This window comes from Cryptomeria japonica, chromosome 10, assembly GCF_030272615.1.
Source record: "Cryptomeria japonica chromosome 10, Sugi_1.0, whole genome shotgun sequence".
Classification (NCBI taxonomy): Eukaryota; Viridiplantae; Streptophyta; class Pinopsida; order Cupressales; family Cupressaceae; genus Cryptomeria; species Cryptomeria japonica.
Window position 1 is genome coordinate 267,777,085 of NC_081414.1, and position 9,027 is coordinate 267,786,111.

The following is a 9,027-nucleotide window of genomic DNA, read 5'->3' on the forward strand; positions in this document are numbered from 1 at the left end:
TGAGTATTTTGCCTTCTGAAACCAGGTCATTTTTTTGTTTGGATGTAGATATTGGGCATGAAGTATCAGAAGTTGAACTATTTCTCTTAGCAAGGGGATTTATTGGGAGGTTTAAGGGTATTTGGCCAAGCTTGGGAGTACTACACAAACGAATTTCAGAGTTATGGAGGCCCATTTTGAATGGGGATGTCCGGATATTCCCTGGGGGTTCATGGATTCTTTATGGTGATCTTTGATAGCGTATGGGACATAAGGAAGGTATTACAAGAGCACCAATTGAGTTGGGAAGATAAATATCTACTCCCACTGAAACCATGGCTTCCAGCTTTCAATCCATGTTCTAAATCTTTTGAGAAGATACCAATATGGGTAAGACTTCCCAACTTATCACTGTATTTTTGGATTGAATCTTGTTTTGAAGCTATTGGAAACACTTTAGGTAAATTTCTAGGAGTGGATGAGGATTATCTCTATTTCCTTCATACCACCTCTGCTCATATTATTGTTGAAATGGATACGAAGATGACTCCCCCTATAAAATTTTGTTTGAAATTTGTAAGTGGGAGTTGGGTGCAACCTATGGATTATGAATTTATTTTGTTTAGATGTAGACAATGCTTCCAAACATGTCATATGGGTGCCAAATCCACCAAAATTAATATTCAAAAACAAGCTTCATGGTGGAAGGAGGAAGATCTAGAACTCTATGTGATTGAAAAAGAACGCTCAAAAGATTCAAAGGTCAATTCAGGTGAGGTAACTATTGAAAATAAGAAGGAAAATTTTTCAAAAAATGCCTTAAAAAGGAGGAATAAGGATGGGGAAAATAGGGCTACTATTGCTGACTTTTCAATAGGACTAGAAGACTTTAAGAATGCATCTTCTCTATCCTAGGATTTGGGGGATTATCACAATGCAAAAATAAGGGCCTCAAGGAAATTTGAGCCAATAAAAATAGGAAATGTAGACACTGAAATCTCTTATATTCCTGAGAAGGAGCAAGACTTGGATGAAACCACAATGAACGATTATAAGGAAGAAGCAATGTTGGAAGAAGGTTGGGAGATTGTGAAAGGGAAGAAAAATAAAAGGCTAAAGAGAGATGGATCTCTGAATATGCTCCTTATTTCTCACATCAAAGATGGAAAAAATAAAAATAGCAATGATATTTGTAGAGATTAGGGGTTGTAATAGAAATGTTAAAGTTCCTGTATTTCAAACTAGGCCATTTTGGGGAAGAGCATTACGAATGGAAAGCTCATGAATTAATGGGACAGCTGGCAATATGGTCTGCTTGACATCATGTAACTTGATGTATATGCAACTTATTTTTTTGAATGAAAGGGGACTGACCCTATTCATTATATCCAAAAAAAAAATACAATGTTAAACAAATTTTTGTAATGAGTATCAATTTTGGTTAATTATTTTTATTGACAAAAAAAATTAAAAAATGGATTTATAACTATTGCTACTTATGTCACCGAAAGATTGAAACATCACTATATTTATTTCTTTTCCAAGTGTGCTATAGCCCTAAGTAGTTGTGGGTATTTTACTTCCAATTGAAGTTCTTCCTTTACTACCCCAACGAGGATGATCTATCAATATAAAAAGAATACGTAATTTGAACATTTTAACAAGAAATTTAAGTTATGAGTTAGGGAGACAATATTTTTAAATGAAATTCATCTACAAATAAAGTCTTGTTGCATATCTCAAAATTAAGAAAGTAAATATTAGATTTTGTTGCATTTATAAGATGATTAAGTTTGTTCATATTATGATAAAATATATCTTATTCTCCTTACTTTTTGATAAAAAAAATTTGAAAGAGAAAATCACAAATATCATCCACAAATTGTTGATGAGTGGTAGCATTCTCTATAAAAGAAAGTATTGGAGTTGAGGAAAAATCAACTCTACAGCTCCCAAAGATCACCTGCATGCAAACCTGTCACAGAAAGAGAGAAGCAAAAAAGCTATGGAGGCCAGAATTCAGAGTTCTAGGAAAAGAGGAGTCGTATTGATTGTGCAACCAGAATGCAATTCAATAATTATAATTGTTATGAAAATACAAAGAGAGAATCCTTATAAAAGGATACTTGAAACCCTAAAGAATTATAAGATTCCTAAGTTTAGCTTAAGCATGGAGTATAATAGACTAATAATTAAATAAATAATTATTAGCTAATAAAAAATAACTCCAACACCCCCCCTTGAGATGAACTTAGGGAGTAGCTAAAAAATAACTAAGGACCAAAAAAAGCATGTAAAAAAATGCATGAAAGCAACAATGGGTCCCGACAACTAGGCCTGATGAGGTACCCAAGTACAATAAGATCTCTGTAAAATGGAGAAAAATGAGAAAACCCCATGGGAACAAAAATCCTCTCCAAGAAGAGATGAAAGCTCAAGTGAAGGACTAAGAAGCCTCAAAACAAGAGTGTTCCAGAAGATAGGAACAAAGAAAAGAGAATGAAGAACACCACTGAAGCAAGAAAATAGCTGCAAACACTGTCAAAGAGTAATTGTTGATCTGAAGAACCTCCACTGAAATAGAACATGACCAGGTAGAGAAGAGTGTAATTTGCATGAGTGCCCTCAAATGACACTACTCGAATCAAATGACAAACACAAGCAAACAACTGAACTCAAAGATACAGATGGTATGAAATAGCAAAGCTTGAAGAGCTGATCAATCGAACCAAGGAATCATTAGAACAACAAGATAAACCTCCCCATAATGTTGAAAAGGGAGAGGGGCAAGAACAGTGAAAATAACAACCAACAAGAACTGCATGATGAAGAACTAGGAACAACGAAGGTGCAGATAAAGTACATAGTGTCGTGGAAGGAACACTCACTTGACACACATCATGAGGCTAATATCGTGGAAGGAACACTCATGTGACAAAGGTAGATGGCAAATAAAGTCAAACATCAACCCCCATGACACTTTATAAGTAGTGCATGTACAGTAAGGCACAAGATATCCAAGATCCCAAATATACAATGTAGGATGGCACTTTATCTCAATGTGTTTGCATAAATAAAATGCTACAATGATCAGAAGAGACAAAAGACTGGAAATAGAAAGAATAGCCAAATACGAGACATCCTACTCAAAGAAAAAGATCCCAAGACCTGAAACAACCAAGATATTTGCTAGAGTGCTGAAAAGAAAAATATTGAATAAAATATACCAAGAGAAGAATCTTAAAATAAAACTCATATGAATGGAAAGAACACAGAACAATCTTTCCAACGATATAATTTTTTCTAAGAATGGAGTTCAGATGCTCAAGTTATGTCTCACGGAGTGCAAAAATGAATTGCTGACTTTGATAGAAAAAAACACCATCAAAATAGAAAAATCAAAAGTTCAAACCTTCAGATCTGGATAGAGCTCAGAAAGAGCTTTCCGACGATATAATATTTGTCGAAAAATGCCTTCGTATGACCAAGTTACGACCAAAAGAAAAAAAAACGCTCTTGTAGGGCATAAAGAGGGTAAAAAGTAAAAAAGAATAAAAATTATGGACGAAAATTTTGTGCAGGTACAGCCGTACGGATGTTCATGCCTCAAAAAATGTGCCAATACAAAATCATGCCCTTGATGACCCTATCACCGAAAATAGTTAAATTATATATCAAAATTTGTCCAATCAACCTTCTGAATCCAACTGTGAGGTCTTTTTGGCACCAAAATATATCAAAAAATAAGCTACCCCCAGAAATGGAAAAGAAAGCAATTGCACAAACCCTCGAATACTCAGATTTGAAGAACAAGGCCCAAAAAGTCTCATGAAAAGAACAGGGTCATGCAAATTTGGAGCTCTAATACCATATTGGAGTTGAGGAAAAATCAACTCTATAGCTCCCAAAGATCACCTGCATGTAAACCTGTCACAGAAAGAGAGAAGCAAAAACGCTGTGGAGGCCAAAATTCAAAGATCCAGAAAAGAGGAGTCATATTGATTGTGCAACCAGAATGCAATTAAATAATTACAATTTTTATGAAAATACAAAGAGAGAATCCTTATAAAAGGATACTCGAAACCCTAAAGAATTATAAGATTCCTAAGTTTAGCTTAAGCATGGAGTATAATAGACTAATAATTAAATAAATAATTATGAGCTAATAAAAAATAACTCCAACAAAAAGTTTAAGAGTACACAAAAAATTCTTGATTTTAAGACAATTTATGAATTTTCCTAGATATTTAGTCTTAAAGATGAAGAAATGAGGAAAAAAAGCACCCCCTTGATAAATATCCTTAGAAGAAGAAGAACCTTCTATATATCCATTAGCATGGACAAAAATAGAGGTAGAACCATAAAAACCAATGAAGCGTTGGTTCCAATCCTTATAAAAAAATTTTTTTAACAAAATTTAATCAAAAACTCATGAATTGACATAATCACAAACTTTGATTATGTTGAGTTTTAAGGACATTTCTTATTTGTAAGTATCAATATATGAGTGTATTATCTTATGATTTAAGATAATACTATTTTTTACTAGTCAAGCTTTTAAAAATATCAATTTTAGTAATTAAAGAAAAAATAAAAGATAAAATATTTTAGCAATAATCTTATATATGAACTTACCTAAAACATTTATCTTTTATTTGAAACTAGAATTTATAACTTTAAGAAGTGACTTTGATTTCATTCATTTGTACATCAATTCTAAAATATATTCATCGATGATATCCCAACAAATATTAAAAGGAAAAATAAGAAAAGCCATAAACCTAATGGCACCATCTTCATCCACATAAATAAAAAGATAAAGTATTTTAGCAATAACCTTATCTATGAACTACCTAAAATGATTATTTTTTATTTAAATAATCATTTATGGAATAAGACAAAGAAAGATAGATTTTATAACTTAAGAAGTAAAGATTCCTACAACACTTCTAAAATATCTAAAGAAAATAGAAAATCTAAAACATTTTAGTAATAACCTTTTATATGAATTTAAGTTCATCTTTTCTTAAAAAAACTCCTTTTATGAAATAAGAGAAAGAGTGATAAAGGCTATAACCTTAAAAAGTGACTATGATCTAATAAATTTATACACACCTTCCAAAATATCTTCATCCATCATATCTTAAAAATGTTTAAAAAAAACAAAAAAAACTATTAATCTAGAGGCACCATTTCCATTCATATAAAACATTAAATGTTTTAAAATAAAAAACAATCATTAATCTAGGAGCACCATCTCCACCCATTTAAGACATACAAGATCTTACTTTATTTAAGAATATTTTCATCAAAATTAAACAAAATGTCTACTTTTCTCCCCTAACCATTTATTGAATGAGCATATTTTCAACTTTAAAGAGGAAAACAATCAAATATTGTTAAAAATTAATAAATAATATAAACAAAATGATTTTCTTCCTTAAATTCAATTTTTCAAAGATACGTGCATGTTTTCACATTAAACATTTCTATTGTTTATTTTTTTTTGTTTTTCTTTGAAACAATAAAGATTTAAGAAATGACCGATCATTTCACGTTGGAAAATGGGAAATCTATCTTCAAGATTAAAAAATGTAGTAATAACTAGCTAATTAAAATGAAATGGGAAAAATGGCAGTATGAGAAAAACATGTAATGCTCTAATCATTTTAAATGCTACAATTAAAAGGTATGGAAGTAAATATAGAGTTAAACATGTAAGTAGCAACAATTATTATTTATAAAGACTTCTCAAAATCTTACGTGGAAATTTCAAGTCACTTCCAATTTTTTACAACAATTTACTTCACAAGTCTCCTACTTACAACTAAGGTTTCAAGGCCACATCATCAAATATGATGCAACATCAGCATAAATTTTGTGAAGGTGTCCAAAACAGCCCAAAAAAAGGGCGAGACCCTAAGTCGTGTATAAGGAAGCCCCATACTTGTACAGTTGATGTGGAATCACAGGATTGGTTGCTTTTTACACCTGAAGATATATTTCATTCAATTATTGGTATTAAAGTCACAACTATTGGTGCAATATTGTTAAAAAAATTGAACATTAAATCAACAAGCATGGATATTAAATCAACAACTACTATCACAACAATTGAAACATGTAGTGGACATAACACCAACAACCGTCATCTTTTTGTCAACCTCATCCCCCATTAGTAGACATAGTAGGAGCCAAAAAAATGATAATGGAAGGTCCATTAATAAATATCACATATACCAATATGGATAATTTTTTATCTTTATTTGACCATAATTAGCCCATTACAATGACATTTGTGCACCACTACTGGGTCATTTGTTCTTAACTATTGGGGCATTTGTCCACTGCTAATGACTATTTTGAGCTATCTACTATTGGTGCAAAGGTGATTATGTATTGGACCACACTTTGAAATTTGTAATTTTTGACCTTTGTGCACATAACAAATTCCACAGCATGCATCGTTAGTACCCGCAAACCAAAATAATAGCTTTAAGCAATTGAGTCGCATACGAAAAACAAAAAAAATTCATCGAAATCAGATGAACCGTTTAGAAACTTAAGATATACAAAATTAGCTATGTTCACCACTGACTCCTTTCCCCTGACTCCTTTCCCTAAAAAGATTAAGGACCGATAAGGACTGAGAGTTTCACGGGGCTAAGTGGTGAGAACCATCTTGAAAAGTAAAAAAGCAAACATCTTTTCAATTGAAAGATGCAAAACAAAAGTGTCATTTTCATATCCGTGTACAATAGTGCTTGTTTTCATATCAGTCCATCTGCACTGCCCGTGGAACAGAAAGATTCACATGCCAAGAAAAGAAGAGGGCAGAGTGGGCTCCACCTCTGACTTCATATGGTAGATGTTGACTGCGACGGCCTTTAATGAGTTAAAGGGAGCTCTCAATATTTATTGGTGATTTCATTCCTTTCGTCGACTTGCAGGGGCTGGGGCGACGTATGAAGAATTTCCACCACATGATGGACACCGTTATCGACAAAATATTAGATGAAATGTGGAGGGCAAACAGGAGCTATCTCTGGAAAGTGCCTGGCAAAGACAATTTTTTCCTATTTAATAATTTGGATAGCTATCCCATCTTTTGTAACCTATAATTTGTAATCTCTCTCTTATGTTAAACTATGGGAAATTTAATTATTACTAGTACCATAACTTCAATATGAAAAAAACATAACAAGTATTTACATATAATTCACTCTTAAATTCCAAAATAGATCTAGATGTTAGAGAAGAATCTATAAGCTTGTCATATCTTATTTTAATGTAATTAAATATAAAATATCTATATATATTTTTTGAAATCTACCTGAAAGTGAAATGGGCTTTAATATATATTATTTGAAGAAACTTAAGAATTAGATAATTGGTTACAACCCATTACATTTAATTTATTTAAAAATTAGTAACTTTTTTATCTCTTAATTGAAATCTACGATACCTTAATGTAAAATGATCATGAGTAGAATTTCCTTATAAAAGTAAAAATATATTAATAAAAAAGGGTCCTTGGGCTATTATTACAAGAAAAGTAAAGACTAAAATCCAAGAAGCAAAAAAAGATAGAACACCAATGAGATTAGCATGCTCATCTAAAACAAAGTTAGATCTCACATCATCAAGATAATCAAAGATATTTTCATAATTTATTTAATGAAAAACACTAATATGAATCAAACAAGATAACATCTAGAAGTCTTGAACAAAGCATTACATCATAACATAGTTGTTCTACTAGAATGCAGTACCTCCATTCACCTTCCATTTTTATGTTTAATATAAGATTGCTAGAGATATTCTACATATAATTAAGAGGGGAAACAAGCTCCAATATTTTCCTATGACTATAATAAAAAATCATCCATTCAAGTTAAAGGAAGCCACTAAATTCTAGAGAAGAGGTCAAATATCATTAGAAGATCTAGGTTTGTCATTATTATTTTCCAGTCTCCAAGCCTCACCTAGATGGAACTCATGATTACTATGATTGATATCATGAAAAAATTTAGGAGTTGAATGATGCAGAGCATCCACACACCAATCAACTAAGGGAGATATTTCTCCCAACTCAACTATCCTATTAGGTGATAACTCTTCACTCACTCACAAACCCCTCACAAGGCTATAGGTTACTCACAAGGATTGAACACTCCAACAACACACCCATGCTTCCCAAAACACCTCCAACCCTTGACATACACTCAAGTAGGGAAAGACAACATGATCATATCTCAATCCCAACTTTCCAACACTTCACCTCTACCAACACCCATTTGGTAATTACTTACTCAACAACAATCCCTCTCTAGGATTCCCAAACTCCACTCACAACATGTAATTGATGCTCAAAAATACATATACTTATGAGGAATTATAAACACACTCCCTCAAGGTTATCTACCCCCCAACCACCCAAGAGAACATCACAATGCTTAATGTGGATTCACTATTTTTTGGACAGTCATACAAGGTGTAGGGACATTCATAACAACCTGAGCCAACACCTCTCTCCAAGGATTCCTAACACTTACATGGGTTACTAATTAATCCCACAAACCTTCCCAAATTGTCCTCCACTCATCAAAATCACTCATTGCATCATAATCTCAAAATCTCAGTCCACTAGTTCCTTAGGACAACAACATACCCAATTTTGAGACAATCATAAAATGGTGAGTATTTTGGCCAATCAAGGGCCACAAAATTTTTATTAGGGTCTAAAATAACCCCTAACACCTCTCCAAGACTTCAAACAACCTTTTGGATCCCAATCCTGCATGTATATCAACCCACACATCACCAATTTGCTGCCATTTTTCAGAGTGAGACACAAAAATCAGATTTTGTGTCACCCTTAGCACATGCCAAAACTAGTAGTGAGCCCTGAAAAATAATTTACATGAAATAACATAATATAATACAGTTTCTCACCAATTCTAGGTGTTTTACATTGAATTGAACTAAAGTTTTACATCTTTTTATGCTTGTTGCCAGCCCTAGGTAGGGTTTGGACAATTTTTAGTA